The sequence below is a fragment of the Grammomys surdaster genome, unplaced genomic scaffold (genome assembly GCF_004785775.1).
Source record: "Grammomys surdaster isolate TR1022 unplaced genomic scaffold, NIH_TR_1.0 125985, whole genome shotgun sequence".
Lineage (NCBI taxonomy): Eukaryota > Metazoa > Chordata > Mammalia > Rodentia > Muridae > Grammomys > Grammomys surdaster.
The window spans coordinates 3,209,722-3,227,896 of record NW_021620801.1 but is presented as its reverse complement, the minus strand read 5'-3'; the positions used below and the strand labels follow the sequence as shown (position 1 = coordinate 3,227,896).

Sequence of the window (18,175 nt, the reverse complement as noted above, 5' to 3'; positions counted from 1 at the left end):
ACTTTAGCTTTTATCAACTTAACAAAAAAGCCACAACCAGGACAAATGCATTTCTCACAAATGAATATTCATTACTTCAGTCAGAGTTTGTAATCCATTTGAATATTATCCCTGAGCTCCATACCAGGTTGGGGTGCCTCATTGGTATCTTTATTTTCTCATAATAGATTTCTTACTCTTTCTTTAAAGTTTTAAAAAGCAGAATTAATAGTTCAAACAAAAAGTACCTTAGAATTCTCAGTGAGGATGTTCTTCGGTTTAAAAATTTCATAATGGGAAGTTCCAACCACACAGAAGTAGACTGACTAGTAGCCCAGTCTTTAGCCTTATCAGCACTTGGTTATTCTGGGTCAGTTACCTTAGGGGTCATCGAGAGTTTTCTATAATGAAATGCATAGCAGATATTTCCCATTCAGACAATCATCTGGACCCATTTAGACAACAAACTAGACTGTGGTTATTATGTGAGCTCAACCATAAGCAACATATAAACAAATATATGACTGTATTCTATTGAAGTTTTGTTTACAAAACAACAATAACAGCAGCCATTTCATCCTCATCACTCATGGTTAATCACATTGATTGCTATCTTCACAGATAAATTTGCCTGTTTTGAATATTGAAACTGTACAGTTGAGCATCTTTTCTTAAATGTAAATTCTAGGCTACCCCATGCTGCCAAGAACATTGGCAGTTTGTCCTTCCATTGTTGAGTAGTATCCCATAATATAAAAAACATTTTACTTTATGTATTTTTTTGCTGATAAACAATTGGGATGTTTACGAGGTTTCGTTATTATGAATAAAACTGCACCCAGTGTTAGTGTATAAATGCTTTCATAAGACTTGAGTTCCTCGGAAAGGATCTGGTAGCTCTTAAGATCGCTACATAAACACTGTGACTACAACAGTAGTTAGACCACTTTACATCTCTTCCAGGATTACATAAAAGACCTTGTTCTGAGCATGTTTAAAGTCCCTGGTTTTCTCAGGCTTTTTAAAATTTTAGCTTTTGTTTTGGTTTAGTGACTTTCATTGTAATACATAGGATTATGTTTTGTTTTTGATTTTTTTTCTTCTACAGGTACTAGCCAGCCAGTACATATCTTTAGTGAAATGTCTTAGCATTTTTGTTCAGTTTTGTTTTGATTATTGACTTAGTCAGAGATTTGAGATGTATTGTCTCATCAGATATAGCTATTACAAATATTATTTTCCCTAGGTTTCCTCTCACAAAAACTGACTTTATTCTTCACAGCATTTTCATATTTATAGAAAAAATGTGTAGAAAGTACAGGGAGTTTCCCTGAATACTTCACAGTCTTTCCTAACATCAACATCTTGTGTGTGTGTGTGTGTGTGTGTGTGTGTGTGTGTGTGAGAGAGAGAGAGAGAGAGAGAGAGAGATTTACTTTTGTTGGTGATAAAACACTACAACTGAAAGTAACTAAGAGAAGAAGGTTTATTTTGGCTTATGGGTTCAGAGGAGCATCCCATAACGGTCCAGGGCAGGAGGCTAAGCAACCACATCTTCACAGCAAACATGAAACAGAGAGTAAAGCAAAAGTAAAGTCAGGCTATGAACTCTCAAACTTGCCCATTCAATGACAAACTTCCTCCACCAAAGTTATACCTCCTAAAAGTGCTGAAGCATCCCTAAACAGGGAAGGGGACTCATCAGCCAGCCATTGTGCCCTCCTGTCTTCCCCAGAAGCAAGTGCTCTTAGAAGATAGAGTAGATGGGAAATAGACGGTCAACTGAAATGGGATTCCGTGGTGCAACCTCCTCGAGGCCATTGTCTTTGCAGTGGTTCAATTGCTTTGGAATCTCACATGCTTCTGCAAGTAACCCTTCATGCATGATGTATATGTAAACCAAATGAAATTATTAGTCACTCAACTGGACTTTAGAGGAACATTTTTCTGTGGCATGTCCCTAGTGCCCTCAGTGAAAAAAAGACTTATTCACATCACCCCAGCAAAAATTAACACAATGATCTATTTTTATTTTTTACTGAGACTTGAAAATACAGTATTTACTCTCCCCTTTTATTTTTACATACCTTTGGTTTGTTGGAGGAATTACCTTGTTAATTATAGATTTCTTTTTGTTCCCCTTTTTTGATGGTATCTATCTCTATTCCAAAAATGAGAACTGTAAAGCATAAGCCCTAGAGGAAGGCTTGGTTAACCCATTTAAATATTTTAACATAAACATTTCATATCCACATCCCATTGAGAAGTACCTAAGACCTCTTATGTGGTTCTAAACTTTGTTATATTAAGTAGTGCAGTGGACTACCTCATTTTTAAACTCCTTTCAGCCTCTCACCAAGTGGTCCTGATGATGCATAATGGCTGTCTGAGGGTATTATTTTCCTAGCAACAAGAAGAGACTTTTATATGCCACCACATTCTCTACATTTATTAGCTAGAATTCTTCTCTAAAGAACACCTTTATACATAACAGTTATTACTTCTACAAATGATACTGGCATTCATAAAATGAATGAACTCAGAATTTTGTCTAATAAGCATAATGGATTTCTATGATGAAACTGAAATAGGCTTGAGTAATTTTATAGTCAATATAATCTAAGTACATAAAAGCCATTGAATACATCACATAGTTTAAAATGTGAAGTCCTTAATTAAAAATTAAGTTATTACAGGAAGTCATGAACTTTACCCTGGTAGTGGATATGACCTTTGCTTGGCAGAAGTGTTTTAAGCTTGGATTGAGGGAGAAGTGGTTATAAGAGGATTTCAATTTTAGGATAAAGTATAAGAGACAGAAGGCTACAGCAGCTCCTCAGCCTATTTGTTGATTGTCAACATCAGGTTAAAATCAAATTTCTTTTTTTTTCTTTTTTTATTATAATTTTTTTTCTCAAATCATAATTCATTCACACAGGGATTATAAACACAGAAAGGCAGGATGTGGGGAAGGGAATGGCACTGGAGTGTGGGTGTTCAGGGAGAATACAGATATCTTCAGAACCGGGTATCGGCTGGGTGAAGGTTCAGGGGACAAGTCACTATGACTCTGCCTATGACTCGCTTGTCCTTATCTAAGTTGGTATTGTCTGCCAAGGCTACCTATTTACAAGGTCTATGACTACTCAGGCTGGTAAATTTCCACAAAAGCTGCCTGTTTACATTAGCTTATAACCATCTGTTTCAATGTTTTTCCACTGAGACCCAAGACTTCGTGTTAGTATACATGTATGAAGGACCTATTGCTGATTTTAGGCCTATGGCTGATTTTAGGCCTTCAGTGTGTAAGCAGGGCTGCCCCTGACATCTCCTCCCATCTCTAAGTATAGAAGGTAAAATACAAATTTCAATCTTGTTTTTTTTTATCAGAATTTTTTCCTCTTTCTCAAAGCAATAGCTTTTTCAAAGTACCATGACTAAGTGCCTAAAAGTGGCACACTTTATCAGTAAGCACTTCAGGCCCAGGGAAGGGAGATGGTGACTGTAATGCATACATATCTATTGTTTCTTTCATTTTGCAAAATTGTCTCTTATAGTGCTTGATGTACAGTCCTGTATATGTGTGGTCCCTATAGTTGTACACACTCTTGTTTATTTCAAAATTGTTTATTTCAAGTTCTTGTTTCTCATAAACATTTGCCTCTTATATTTATTGCTTCGATTATGTTAACCAGGACACTCTTTTGTGTGTTAGATTTCCCTAAACTCAGGAGAACATGAGATATTTTTGAAAGACAAAACATCAGAAACTGATGAAAGTTAGCTGCACATCTGGGCCTGTGCATCCTATACTCTTCATCACAAGCATCCGATCTCTAATTGTAATGTGTGATGACCTAGCATGAAGCAACACTCACCTTGTTCAAATTTCTGACTTTTTTCTCTTGAATTTGATGACTATCATAGTCTGGACTTCTGTAAAATGTCTGTGACAGTAGATAAACCTAGAAACAACAGAAATTTTATTTCTTGTTGTTCTGGAGGTCAGGGAGTCCAAGATTAAGGTAAAAGCAGATTCAATGGCTAAGAAAGCCTGATTCTTGATTCTTCCCTCTATATTTTTCAGGGTAGAAGTAATAAGGCATGTCTTTTGAGGCCTATCATTTTCAAGGACACTAACCCTATGCACAAAGACTCTGTCCTCAAATATAAGAAGTATGCAAGGCTTCAACCTTTCAATGAAGTCATTTGAGGGCTTAGAATTTCAACACACAGATTTGGGAGACAAGGATGCATACATTATTGTGACCATCCTGATATGAGTGACATCACTTTAAAGAAATCACATGTACTCATCCTCTGACTACCAAACTATTAAAGCAATACTCTCAAGGAATTGCAGTTTCCCCAGGCACTCCACACTGAGTGAAGAAAAGGTTAAAGCCTGGTGCTAGGCAGCTGGAAAAGGAAATTGTTATCCAGGTTGAGACATAACAGAAGTCTGACAACATGTTAACCTTACTAGCAGAAACTGAAGTCCAGTCACTTGTGATGCTACATCTTAACCAAGAATGCTTAGTTATGCCAAAGTGATACCCATGTTCATGTGAAAACATCATTTTTCTTCGTAAGCTACTTCTGTTTCTGCCATAAGACATCTCAAAGTAAGTTTGTACAGTTTCTACTTCAAGTGTGAGGACCACAGTTTAGATACCCAGAGTCCATATAAATACCAGACACGGTAGTCCACATCATCTCTCCCAGAGCAATGAAGGTAGAGACAAGGGATGCCTGGAACAAGCTGGCTTGCTAGAGAAGGCAAATCAGCAAGGTCTAGTTCAAGTGAGAGACTCTGCTGAAACAAATAGAATAGAGATAAAAGACACCTGATGTTTACCTCTAGCCTACACACACACACACACACACACACACACACACTACTAGATCCTCAATATTAGAAGAACTTGGTACCTTTGGAAAGGGTAAACACAGGATAGTCAATCAAGGTTTTATTTAATTTGGGGATACAACCTGAGTCCTAACTCAGGTCCAGCCACCAATCTTCAATTCTTAAGCCAATAGAATGAATAGTGGAAAGCCCTGGGAAGAGGGAGAAAGAGTTCTGGCAAACACTTCAAGTCTGTCTTTGGGTCCTGAAGTGAAATTACAGTTTAAGTAGAGGTCCAAGAATTATGTATATCTAAGTAATCCTGGTCAGTATGTGAGATCCCCCCCTGACTTATTCCTTTCTTTCTTCCATCATAAGATTTTCTAGGAGAATTTCAATTTCCTTATGGTCTATACTTTCAACAGTTTCATAGTCAGGTTGAGACAGGCATCCCTTTAGAATATCTTTATTCTGACAGAGCAGTTACAATGGCTCATCAAACAAAACTGGTTGTGAAAGTACATACTAACCAAGGGAGATCAATGATTAACGGTCACACCAAGAAGAGAGAGGAACACATACACTTTCCTTCCCACTCCTCTTCTCTCGGAGCTCTTAGCACCCTAACAGGCTAAAGTGGCTCTTATTATTAGTTATCCTAAGAAATACCAACTAGCCATTGAACTGATCATGGGGTTCTCAATAGAGGAGTTAGAGTGAAGACTGAAGGAGAGCTGAAAGGATTTGCGGCACCATGAGGAGAGCAACAATACCAACCAACTACAGCTCCCAGGGTCTAAACCACCAGCCTGGGAGCACTTAGGGAGGAATCCAGCGTTTCAGTTGAATATGTAAGAGTGGAGGGCCCTGCTGGGCATAGGTGGAAGAAGAGAACCTTGACCTCATGAAGGCTGGATGCCCCAGGGGGTGGGAATTTTGAGGGGGGGGAGGTGGGAGTGGGGGGGGTAGATAGAGGTTACATCCACAGAGAAGAAGGAGGAGGAGTGAGGGGATTGGGGGTTCCTGGGCACGTGGGGGATGGGGTAAGGGGACAACATAGGAAATGTAAATAAAACATCCAATAAAAAAAAAATCAAAAAAAAAAAAAAAGGAATACCATACCACAGACTTCACAGTTATAACCAGGGTCTGAAAGGAAGCCTACAGCTGACAGCTTTTAAAAGGAAATTTCCTTAGCTATAAATAGCTAAACAAGTGTAGGACCCCACAGGGCTGCTATGCCCTGAGTGAGACTTTCCATATGCTGCTGTCTACTAAGTAACATTCTGTGGTTCTTCTAGGATCAAAACCTCCTGACTAAGGCATGGTGTCCCAGGAAGGGAATTTACACTTGACATCCTATTGCCCCCCAGTTGAGTTCCTGTTTTTTCCTGAGTTTGTATTTTTCCTTCCCTGGCTTGGTATATATATTGAACCTGCTCAGTAAAAGTTTTGGCATTCTCTCACAAGGGATGACCTGAGTCTGAGTATTTCTTTAATCCCCCAGGCCTACACCCGAGCTTGGTACCCTGGGCAGCACCGGAGCTGTCAAGTGGAGGGTTCCACTGAGATCGGGAGAGAGAGGAGAACCTGACTGGATCGTTCCTGGAAGGAGCTGGCTGGTTGGTTCAGAGAGTGGAACGTATTGGAGAAGCAGAGCAGGATCAAACTGAAAGCAGCACTATGAGAGTGTGAGCTTTGATTCCCACGGGTATTGTGAGTTCCTTTCTATGTATATTGACACAGGATGATGCAGGTAAGGAATCCTTGTATGAGGTGGAGAATAGCTCCAGCTCTGAGGATCAGGGAGAAATTTTAGAAAAGGAAAAATTGAAGAAATGCAAGGTCAAAAAATTGGAACAGGAGCCTGGAAAAGGGGAGGTGAGAGCAAACGAGCTACTCAGCCCCAGGTGGCGGCAGCCGGGACGGAGCCTCTTTTCCAATAGTCAGCCAAATGTGTTTCCAGCCCTCACTTCCATGTGGCAGAGCGGGTACTCTATAACTGGAATAATGAGTATATCATGAGTTTAATCAGTGACAATGCAGCGAAAATTCTGCCCATCATGCTTCCATCCTTATACCGCAATTCAGAGCCCTCCTGGTATACATTCTGCTTTCTTTCTGGCTCCTACTAGAGAAATCCTTAGTTCTGCTTTCCCTGTCTATTGTCTGTCCTTGGTGCGGCAATCTGTTAATTGTCTGTTTTGTTTCATTGTTTTATGTTTTAAAAAAAAGGTGTTTATTGGGTATGGTTAAGAATTCAACTTTGATAGTAGAAATTTGGTTTAACTAGTAACTCAGGACTGGAGAGATGGCCAGCCATTAAAGGCCAGGCTATAGTGGAAAGAGCACACTTAACTTTGAAAAATTACCTTGAAAAAACAAAAAGGGGGGAGGTTACCTCACCTCATACAAGATTATCCTTTATTTTATATATTTTAAATATTTTATTAGTGGTTAACGATGCATTGTCTGCAGCAGACAGACATTGGAAACAAGCCCAGAAGGCACTGGGCTTATAGAAATGGAAAGGCCCTGACCTTGTATTAGTCAGGGTGAGAGGTTTGTGTTTTTTCCTAAAGATGCTGAAATTCCTGTTTGGATTCCTGAGTGTTGTGTGCATCCTGTCACTACACAGCCTGCCCAAGTGGAGATCTACTGAAGCCTTGTGAAGAAAGTCCCAGTTCTGATGCCAGTGGGGATAAGCAGTACGACCTGGCCAATTATAGTTACCACCAACAAGACTACTAGAAAAGCTACTGCTAATTCTAAGAAACCAACAATTTTTTATGTTAATTTTAATGCTACTTGTGTGCAGCCTCTCTATGGAGAGAAGTTTCTAGCAGGACTCAAACTGGTAGGAAGGCTCCTTAAAGGATGGGCTAGAGTCCTTTGCCTTTGGGAGTCCTAGTCTTGTGGGGCAGCCACAGCAGGATTGATATTTCTTTGCCGCCTTCACAGACAGCAGATCCAGTCCCAGGCAGTTACTAAGCAGGTGCTCATTTTGCTGGCATGAGAAAACCCTTCTGCCCAGGTTTGGCTCAGCCTTTACCAAGAATAGTTAGTCAATGACAGGCAACTCCTTTGCACTCCTTACCTACCTAAGACAGGGACCCTGAGGCTGGCAGGGATTCCCAATGACGGGTAATTGGTATTGACAGAAGGTGACCTAAGACAGATGCTATTCACCTATAACATAAAAACAGGGGACTTGTAGGACCCCGTAGGGCTGCTATGCCCTGACTGAGCCTTTCCATATGCTGCTGTCTACTAAGTAACATTCTGAGGTTCTTCTAGGATCAAAACCTCCTGACTAAGGCATGGTGCCCCAGGAAGGGAATTTACACTTGACATCCTATTGCCCCCAGTTGAGTTCCTGTTTTTTCCTGAGTTTGTATTTTTCCTTCCCTGGCTTGGTATATATATTGAACCTGCTCAGTAAAAGTTTTGGCATTCTCTCACAAGGGATGACGCGAGTCTGAGTATTTCTTTAATCCCCCAGGCCTATACCCGAGTTTAGTACCGTGGGCAGCGCCAGAGCTGTCAGACAAGTTTAGTAAACACCAGCAAAGTCTGTAAAGAACTAAAGAATCATGTAGTCACAATACACCTTGTGGAAAGAGGGACAATCTCAGAATAACCATCACCAGTGACCTCACAGGAAAAAGAAGTCAGAATAATATGCCTTAAAAAGATATACCCAAAAAACAAAGAAGAGCTCTTCTTACCAAAAATGGGGACATTAGAGAATAGATAAATGTGACAGAGTATTTAAAAGATGAAATCAAAAGGGTTTGTATGAAATTAGACAAAGACAGAAAATGTCAAAAAGGACAAAAGGAAATAAAAAGGCAAGTAGATTAAGAAGCCTACTACTCCCACAAAGCAAATCCAGGTAGAGAACAAAGAAAGCAGAAAACAAATTTTTGTGTATTTTCTGTGAATTAATGGCAGACCCTCCTAGACTCAAAGGACTCTTAGATACCAGCAGAGGGGTGAAAATAAATTCTCACCAAGAGTCCTTTCACGATTCCTGAATGCTGAGGACAAAGGGAAGATTTTGGAGTGAGTGTCTATGCATATTTATGTGAAAGGGTGGGGGAGATCTATGTCTTCTCTACCTACTGAAGATAAAGGGCAAACCAAGTCTGAAGAAAAACATTTTCCCACTGCATCCTCCAGGCCACCCCAGGTGTGGTAAGCTTCTAGAAGTTGCACTAATAGAACTGTACTTGCTGTACTTTCTGTGATTTACCACAGAAATGGAAAAAAGGCACAAAGGGAAAGGTATGCTTGGGTGAAGTGCTGAAGTTCATAGACTCAAAGTTCCTGGAGTTAGTTCTCTCCCATTGAGGACACAGATGGCAGGTTGACTCTGCAGCAAGGAGCTGTGCTATCAAGCGTGAAATGCGATCCACCAGCAAAGCTCATTAGAGATACAATGCCCACATTGGTTGAGTTTTTAGATTGGGGACCCTCTGCCTGGCATGTATCAAAGTTCCAGATCTCTTAAAGGAAAGCAGGTGTTCCTCATAAACCATATTGTTTGCACAGATAACTTAAACATAATAAAGTATTCCTTTCATTCAGAGAACGTTTGTATCAGTGTGAAGAAATGTTTATAATTCAGCTTCTGCAACAACAGGCACCACAAACTTCAAGTTCTCACTAATGAGCTGGAAGCTGGCGTGCTGGCCAGAGTATAGGCAAAGCTTAATTAGTTCTTGTTCACTGTAATGGGAAAGCCTAAGAAAAAGAGCCTGTGGTTTTCATTTGTCAAAAAACTCTTCCATTTAAAAAGTGTGGAGAGCTCTTTCTTTGGTGTTCTAAGACATTTTAGAACACTGCCAATTGTCAGGAATGGAAAATGTGATGTTTGACCTTGAATCAAAATTTCACATACCTATTGACTGGTATGTGGGCTATGAAATATTGTTTAAATGATTCCAGACAGTCTGTGATTGAAGAAGAAAACAATACTGACATCTGTATGATGTTGTCATAATGAAATCCATCACTTTGTATACTAGTTTAAAATAATAATTTTTCAAAAGGACAGCTAAGGATAGAGCAAGTAGATAAGAGTGCTTACTATGCAAGTATGAAGACCCAAGTGCAAATTCTCCACCCAACTCTATCCCCACATAGGACCAGATATGATTGTGCATACCCCTGTAATCCCAGACTCCTGGGGATGGACAAATACAGTCTAGTTCCATCTTCTAAAAGAGATCCTGTCTCCAAGGGAGTAAGGTAGAGAGTGATAGAACAGGACACCTGACACTTCCCTAGTCTCTGTGTATGGCAGGAAAAGACAGTGCAGAGGTTCCTCCATGTAGTATTTTTGCTGAAGCCATTTTAGGTTTGGGTTTAAATAGAATTTGACCTACTGAATTCTATTCTAGTAAACTAAGGTCGATATATCCCAGCTAACTTACCTTGGCTTCTGTTAAACTTCTTGCTTATGTAAAACCTCCTCCTGAAGTTCTGCAACAAGATAACAGGGTGTGGTTTATGCTTTGCTCTAAATGCTCTGGGCTATGCTTGGATCCTGAGCAATTAAGTGTAGACCCAAACAGCTGGAATAAAGACTTTCAATTAGTTATAGATTGTATCTAAGTAATGTTCTCTTGGGACTTCCTGTTACATGTACACATATAACACCTATACTTACATATATAACACATGTATGTATCATACAGAGAAGCATATGTATATAAACAAACAAGTAAATGCAATAAAATTTAAATTTAATATCAAAGTGGCACATGCCAAGTATATTGGTATTTATAAGCAAAAGCAAGGTGAAAACGACCAAACTAGGCCATTCTTTGGGTAGAAAAGTTTATTCCAGCTGCCAAGGCTATCTCTCAGGAAGCAGAGAGGAGCAAAACTGGTATGGAGAATCTTGGCAGTTATAAAGAGTTAAGTTGCAGCAAGAAGAAGGTGAGTTATCTGGAGCTGCCTAGGAACTAGTATGGGGGCTCTGGTCTGTGGCAGGTTTGTTTGAGTTAATAGGGAGCCAGATGCTATTTCCTGAGTGAGTGGGTGGAAAGGGGTGGAAGTAATGGATTTTCCTGACAAACAGAAACCCACTTTACAAGGTTTTGGGGGAGTGCTGACCTTAAGGAACAATTCTGCCTACCTGGTTGGTGTTCAGCCTGAGCTGACCCTGGATTGTCATTTGATGATTTGGAACCTGTAGTGGTTTGAATGGCAGTGGCCCTCAGAGGCTCATATATTCAAATGCTTGCTTGGTTTTCACTTGGTTCACTGTTGAGAGGGGTTAGGAGGTGTGGCCTTATTGGAGTAGGTGTGTCACTGGGGATAACAAGCCAGGCCTAATCTCAGTCTTCCTTCTACCTGTCCCTGTCCTTCTCTCTTGCCCCCTCCCCACCTCCCTCCTCCCTCTTCTCTTCCTTACTCCCTTTCCTATCCCCTCTCTCTGGTTACAGACCAAGATGTAGCTTTCAACTACTTGTCCAGCACCATGCCTTACAGCCTGCCTCCATTCTCCCTTCTGTGACAATGAATTAACTCTCTGAAAGGATAAGCAAGCCCCTAGTTCGATGTTTTTCTTTTTAAGAGTTGTCTTGATCATGGTGTCTTTTTTACAGCAATAAAACACTAAGACAGGACCTAACAGCATAAACATTTAATGCCCCACTCCGGTAGAAAAATCAGGAGACTCAGCTACATTGTGAATTGAAGGAAATCCTGAGCTACATGAGATCCTGGCACAAACTAAATTAGTTAATTAATTTAAAAAACCGTGGGACAAAAGGAAAGAAAACTAGGAAACTAATTATCTCACTCAGGCTTTTGTACCCACACCTGATGGCTTTGTTGTTGGTTCTTTCTAAACTCATTTCCCCATTGGATGAAACAAATAGAAATGGCAGTATTGCTCTAATTATAGTTAAAGCCCTTAATAACTCTTCAGTTTAAAGCAAACCATTATTCATATACCACTTGATTCTCAGCAGTATAGAGATAGAAAAAAAATAACTGTTAAGATGCATGTTCCTTTACAACTTGTTACCGAAATTGTTCCTCTTGGTCACCCCACTGATTTCTAAGGAAGCAAAGGAGGGAATCCAGACTTGCGACTGTCTTACCATTGCCTCATGCATCACACTAAATCATGTGATTCTCAGGTAGTATCATGAAAGCTCAAAGAGAGAAGACAACACCCTATATAGAGGTAACCCCTGTTATTATTTATAGCACCATTCTAATGCTGTAATTTATAACTCTGCTAATCAGTAAGCCAAATGAATGGCTTACCCCATTTTCCAGATAGAAGTGTTGTGAAATGTCCCTAAATAGTTTCCTTCTATGGATATGCACACCGAGAATAATTTTAGTGGGAACACAAAGGCACTAATCTACCATAGCAGAGTCTCCACAAAATGTTCAGCAGGTGTTCTCTCTGGGAAGTGATGAAAAGTCTAGGCTAGAAAGCTTTGAGTGTTTAGAAGTTTATATAACATTCTCTAGCTTGAGTTTATAGGCTCAAAATCCTATCAGACCATCTCTTTGAAGAATGAAAGAAAGTAAGGGAATTGGGCTACTAAGAAATGATGCAAAGAAAATGAGCAAGCCACCTCTGCCAAGTTGTGGAAGGATATGAGGTCAGGCACATTGTTAAAATGGAATGAGAAATGTTAAGTAAAAAGAATAATAGGCATTTTAGAAGCAGGTCTTACAGAAGAACCTGAAAACAAATAAGAAAAGTCAAACTTCTCTTTAAGAAACTTCAGGATTTCCTGCAACTGGCACAGAAGCCACTCACAGAGCATCACTAGAAAAGACATGGATTCTTTTCATTTTGCTTCTTACTTGCTAGAGAGCAGGGACATAAGAGGAAAGCAAGAACCACACATGACCTTGCCAAGTCTCTCCTCTATCAGGAAGAGAGTTAAAACTGAGGATAGAAGAGAAGTTAAATGAAACCCCTTGTTCTTAACAGAAGCAAGAGACATTCACATCACACATTTGCTCAGGTATCACTGCACAGCTCATGTTCTGGATGTAGGGGAGGTTAGTTTTAATCATCAACTTAACAGAACCTAGAGTCACCTAAGAAGAGAGTCTCAATGAGCAATTGTCTTGATCAGGTTGTCCTATGACCATGTCTGTACAGGATTGTCCTAATTGCTTCTGTCAATGTGAGAAAACTCAGCCTGAAAGTGGGTGACATTATTTCCCTACACAGTGTAAGACATAGAAAGTTGGCTAAGCCCTATGCCTGTATGAAATTATTCTTTCTGCTATTGGATGCAATGTGAACAGTTGCTTTGAGTTTATTTCTGGACTTCCCTGCAATGACAGACTATAACTCCCTTCCTTTGCTTGATTTCTATCAGGCCATGTTATCACAACAACAGAAAGGAAGCTAGGACAGAGTACAGCATTGTTGATAGGTCTGATTAGTTGGAATGTTAAATATTATGCATGAACCTTTCTGGGAATTAATCTTGTATATCTCACTCAAAGCCACATATCATAACTGTATCTATCCTTAATTCAGTTGTTGGGGCACTGTTTGATAGTGCAATTCTCAGGGTCTAGAGTGGTCATATTTGCCAAAGTCACCACAAACCCTGCTAAAAATAGACACTTCCACCCCCAGCATATCATATCTGCTCTGATGGTCTCCAGAAAGTGAGTCTTGGGGAATTCTTTTGAACAGATGATATTAGCCATATTATACCTGAGAAAAGATGAGTTTAGAGGCTCTTACTTCAGTACAATACTCCAAATTATACTCTAACAAGTGAAAACTTTTTACCTGAATAACATCCATTTATCTAGTAACTAGGAAGCCTTATTCTAGAAAAGGGAGTAAAATACTTAGCAAAATATATACTCTTTGCCTTTATTAGGGGGTGGTAGCATGTTAATGTTTTCTAGGGTTTGGGGTGAACATTCTCAAGTGTTTGACAGGCACCACCCTAATGAGTGGGAAGCCTAGAAAACATCACACATACCCTGGATCTTCCATGACATTATGAGGGGGGGGGTCCACAAAAGTAGCAGATTTCTGAGACAATCATAAGAGACTTTAAGAAATTGCACAGTGCAGCATTAAGGTATAGGACATCTGATTTGTTGTCTATGATTAACTTTAAGGGAGTCCATTGCACTGTGTCACTGGTTTGAATTCATAAAGGGACTGATATTTTTCATTTGCCCAGATTTCTTCCTTACCATAAACGTCATCAATTTGTTATGATTTAAAATTACATATATGTGTGCTAATCAAAACACGTACTCAGCAAATAACACTGAACATCTTCTGTGCAACTGGCACCTTGATGGGGACTAGACAAACACTGTAAATCTTCTTTAGATGTTATCATGGAAGCTGATATAGACTGAGGAGGAATCCAGGCAGGGAGAGGCATGTACTAGGAGTCTGCATGTCACATGTTGTATGGAGTGACATGCATAGATACTTTTTCATATGTTATGAAATAAAGAATATTGATGTGGTTGTAAATAAGAATACATCTTCCTGTCTCTTCCCCTAGGAAGCTCACATATGAGCAAAGGCATAACCTTGTCAGCAGTGCAGTTCCTTCAGTGTTAACAGTCACAGACAAAAGCAATTTGGGGCCATGTTGAGGGATTCATCAGTTGTGCTGGGGAACCAACAATGGTAGTATAGAAGCTGAGATGACAAATGAGGACAGGCAGAGGCATACATGGGACATATATATGTCAGATATTATATGGAGTGATCTGCATAGATACTTAATTATATGTTCTGAGGTAAAGAATACTGTTATGATCGTAAATAAGAACAACCTGCAGCCACATATGTTCTAGGACCTTTACTGGGTAACATGATCTGTGAATAGCTGAGCTGAATTTCCCACACAGACTTTGTGATGCCAGACCTGGTGAACTGAGATGATCTACTCTGTCCTATCAAAGAAAGAAAAGAAGGAACTCCACAGAGAAGGGCTCAAAGGCATCCGAGACCATACCACATCCAGGAATGGAAATAGCCACATGGTCCATGGGAAGGAGAGGTAAGACTAAAAATTCTGGGTCTGGTCTTGGTTCTAAAAAAAATACATAAGAACTGTTCTCAGAAATCTGCACTCCAAAAAATCATTCTCTTCATGAGGCAACACTACCATGAAACTAGCACAAACCATCGAGGCCAAACCACATGGTTCACAAAGTGCATATCTGTGAATACATCTGCTTTACTGACAATCTATTTGTAACTTCCAAATCAGCCATTCAGTTCCTCTGCAGTCATTCGTGAACCTGCTCACATAAATAGCAGTGAAAGCTCTAAGTTCCCAATGTCCAAGTCTCCAGCCAACACTACCCCTGCCTTATTTAGGCTTCTATACTAAAAAAACAAGTGCACTTGTTGCAGTCTGTTCAACGGTACATATTTTACATTTTCTGCTTTTCCTTGATGATCAAACTCATTTACATTTCCTCTAAGTATAGTGTTTAAGAGCTATCTAGTGGCCTTTAGAACAAGGGGACTGTGATTTGCTTTATACAGAAAACATGTACTAGACAAGCTTTTGTTCAGACATGAGCTATGGTGTAGTTTGTTGTGAGCTTGAGGTTGATCAACTAATGAGGTATCACGTTTAAAATGAAGAACACATATTGTATTTAAAATAAAAACACATATTGTTGATGAGTCAACAATAATGTTAAAGCTGAAAGTCAGTATCTTCTCCACAGACAGTAGCTCAGTTTTTACTAATTCAGTCGAGTCATTTTATAGACTTGCCACAGACAATAAATGGGTGAGGTTAAACATCAAGTGAAATGGCAATTTAAACCATATATACATGTGTGTGTCAGTTTTGTTAATAATTTATCATTTAAAACTCTGAAGTCTAGACTTAACATTTAAAAGAGCGCTAAGCAATAAGTAAATTACTGACTATAACCATTTTTGTGTTGCTGAGAATAATTAGGACAAATATGGCAGCAAATTGTTACTTTATTAAATTCTGATTTCTAAAGCATCCATAGTTTGGCCAGTACTGGGGACTGAGGGCTTTCCACTTGCTAGCTAGGGCTCTACCACTGAGCAATTTCTGTTTGTAATTTTAAATGAGCATTCCAAGTACCAAGCTGCTTGTGACATTCTCCCCCACCATCATTTTTTATTCTTCTTCATGACTCTCCAGCATCTTCCTCACCTCTCCCTGTTCTGTCCACAGGTCCTTCTCTTGAATAGTCTCTTCTCTGCTTGCTTTTATGTCACATTGTCACTATTTATGACATGACTATCAGTCACATGACTATCACATCATGTCTTTATTACTCTATTTTACCCTTCTTTCAATTTCTCTCTTTCATGGACCCAATCTTACTCTATGATGTACCCATCTCCCAAAAAACACACACATAGTGAGAATTTAAATCCAGATTGTGTATTGTTCAGAAACAATGCCTAATATTTTCTCATAGTTATGACATCTAAATCACACTATACAAATGCAATTGCTGTGCTGTTGGAATATGTCATTTCCATAAATGGCATATAAGTCCAGAAGTGAAATATAAGTATACTACTATAACTAGCATGACAATCCTGTGAGGAAGGTATTATTCTTGCTAAAGAAATAGAAGCACCAACAGCTCAACTGCCTATGAAGGATTATGCAGCTGATTGTGGGACAGAGCCTGGTTGCATAATCAAGACTGACCCTAAAATATAGGAGACTAAATAAGTCCCTCTTACATCATAGCTGCAGAATTTAAAAGACTTGCAGGTTTGTATGTTCTTAATCCATCAATGCATACTTCTTTAATGGAAGTCACCTTGGGTAATAGGCTATTTCTTGGGCCATTGTTCATACCCTTCACTACCCTTTTCCATACTACTTAGTTGGACCTTTGATTTAGATGTCTGTGCCCACGATAGGGGTAAGATTTCCTGACATTAAAGACATACATTTTTAGCAAACTCACTGAAGTAACTTTCATTTTGCATTTCTAATTACAGTGTTCAAGCTCATCAAAATTCTGGAAGTAGAAAACTAATGTGCAAAAAAAAAAAAAATCCAGTCTTTGCAAAGAACAAAGTAATAAAAACCATGTCAGCTGTTCTACCATTCCAGATCCTGATAACATAAAACCTAAAAGGCGAAGTGCTGAAGACATTTCAAGTTGTTCTTTTTAAAAATCCATGAAGGTAGCAAGCCAAGACAGTCTACAAACAGACATGACATAATGGGATTCATTTATGGAAATGACATATCCCAACAGCACAGCAGTGACATTGATATAAATCATTTAAATCAGTGACCACAATCTAAGGCTGGACATGTCTTTCTTCAGTGGGAAGGAAGCCTCTGAATACTGAGTTGCAACTGTATTTGAATTCCTTCTGCCAAGTCTCTGATCAAGTACTTATAGACTCAAAATGTATGACATTTTATCTGCGACAATAATGTCACTGGAGTCAATAAAGTCATGCTGAAGTTTCAGAAGGTACAAGACAAGTAAGATCACCAACAAAAGGCCAGCTGGCTACCTTAGTCCCTCAGTTGTGACATAGCCTGAATCATTTTCACCTTTTTGCATCGATTACTACATTTTACATATTGTATTCACTACTATGATTTTGTGAAGAGCTTGCACTTTGCCTCATGATTTGAGTTTCCTTGGCTCTATATCTCAAATACATTTTTCTCCAAACTTGCAGCATCAAGATATCTGACCTATTGATCCAGCACAAAACTTTCCCTGAAAATCATTTGCAATATGTACCTCCAACACAAAGCCTGCCTCCATTGAATCCTGGGCCTCTAAATCATTACCTTAAAGACCTTAAGGATATCCAGATTTCCATTCTCCAGACTTCTTGTGAGGCACATTTGATTTAAAACAGCATTAGAAAGCTTATACTTTGTTTTTCCACTAAGAAACTTTTTCAAACAATGGACTGTAAATATACATTTCTTCCAAACTATTCTTTGTTTATAGACAAAAGTACTGAGAAATTTCTGTAATAAACTGAAAATTACTTCCGAAAATTACAGAAGCCTAAATTCTGAACATAGATCTTAATTTGTGACTTCTTTAGTACATAGATTGCTTGGAAATTTGAGATGTGGGTAATGAGAAGGTGGCCATCTCTGGAAGGCTGCTTCAGGGTGACCCACATGGCAGGCACCTGTATCTTCACATTATATGTCAGACTGGAAAGTCCATGATGGACTGCAATATGGGATTTGGTGAGTGTCATCACCAGTGGAAGTGGAAACTGGTAGAGTACTATGAGAGCCAATGTGGATATTCCTTGAAGAACTAGAGGTAGATCTACCACATGGTCTAGCTACACAGTCCTGG

General features: G+C 39.3%; 1 long non-coding RNA gene across 1 annotated transcript; it reads left to right on the top strand.

The window, feature by feature from the left end:
* The first annotated feature begins 1,643 nt into the window (after nt 1-1,643).
* On the top strand, nt 1,644-17,853 carry LOC114609842. Its single transcript, XR_003709593.1, has 5 exons — nt 1,644-1,873; nt 13,198-13,254; nt 14,663-14,868; nt 16,442-16,597; nt 16,827-17,853. It is a non-coding gene; the product is annotated as an uncharacterized LOC114609842 (long non-coding RNA).
* The last annotated feature ends 322 nt before the right edge of the window (nt 17,854-18,175 follow it).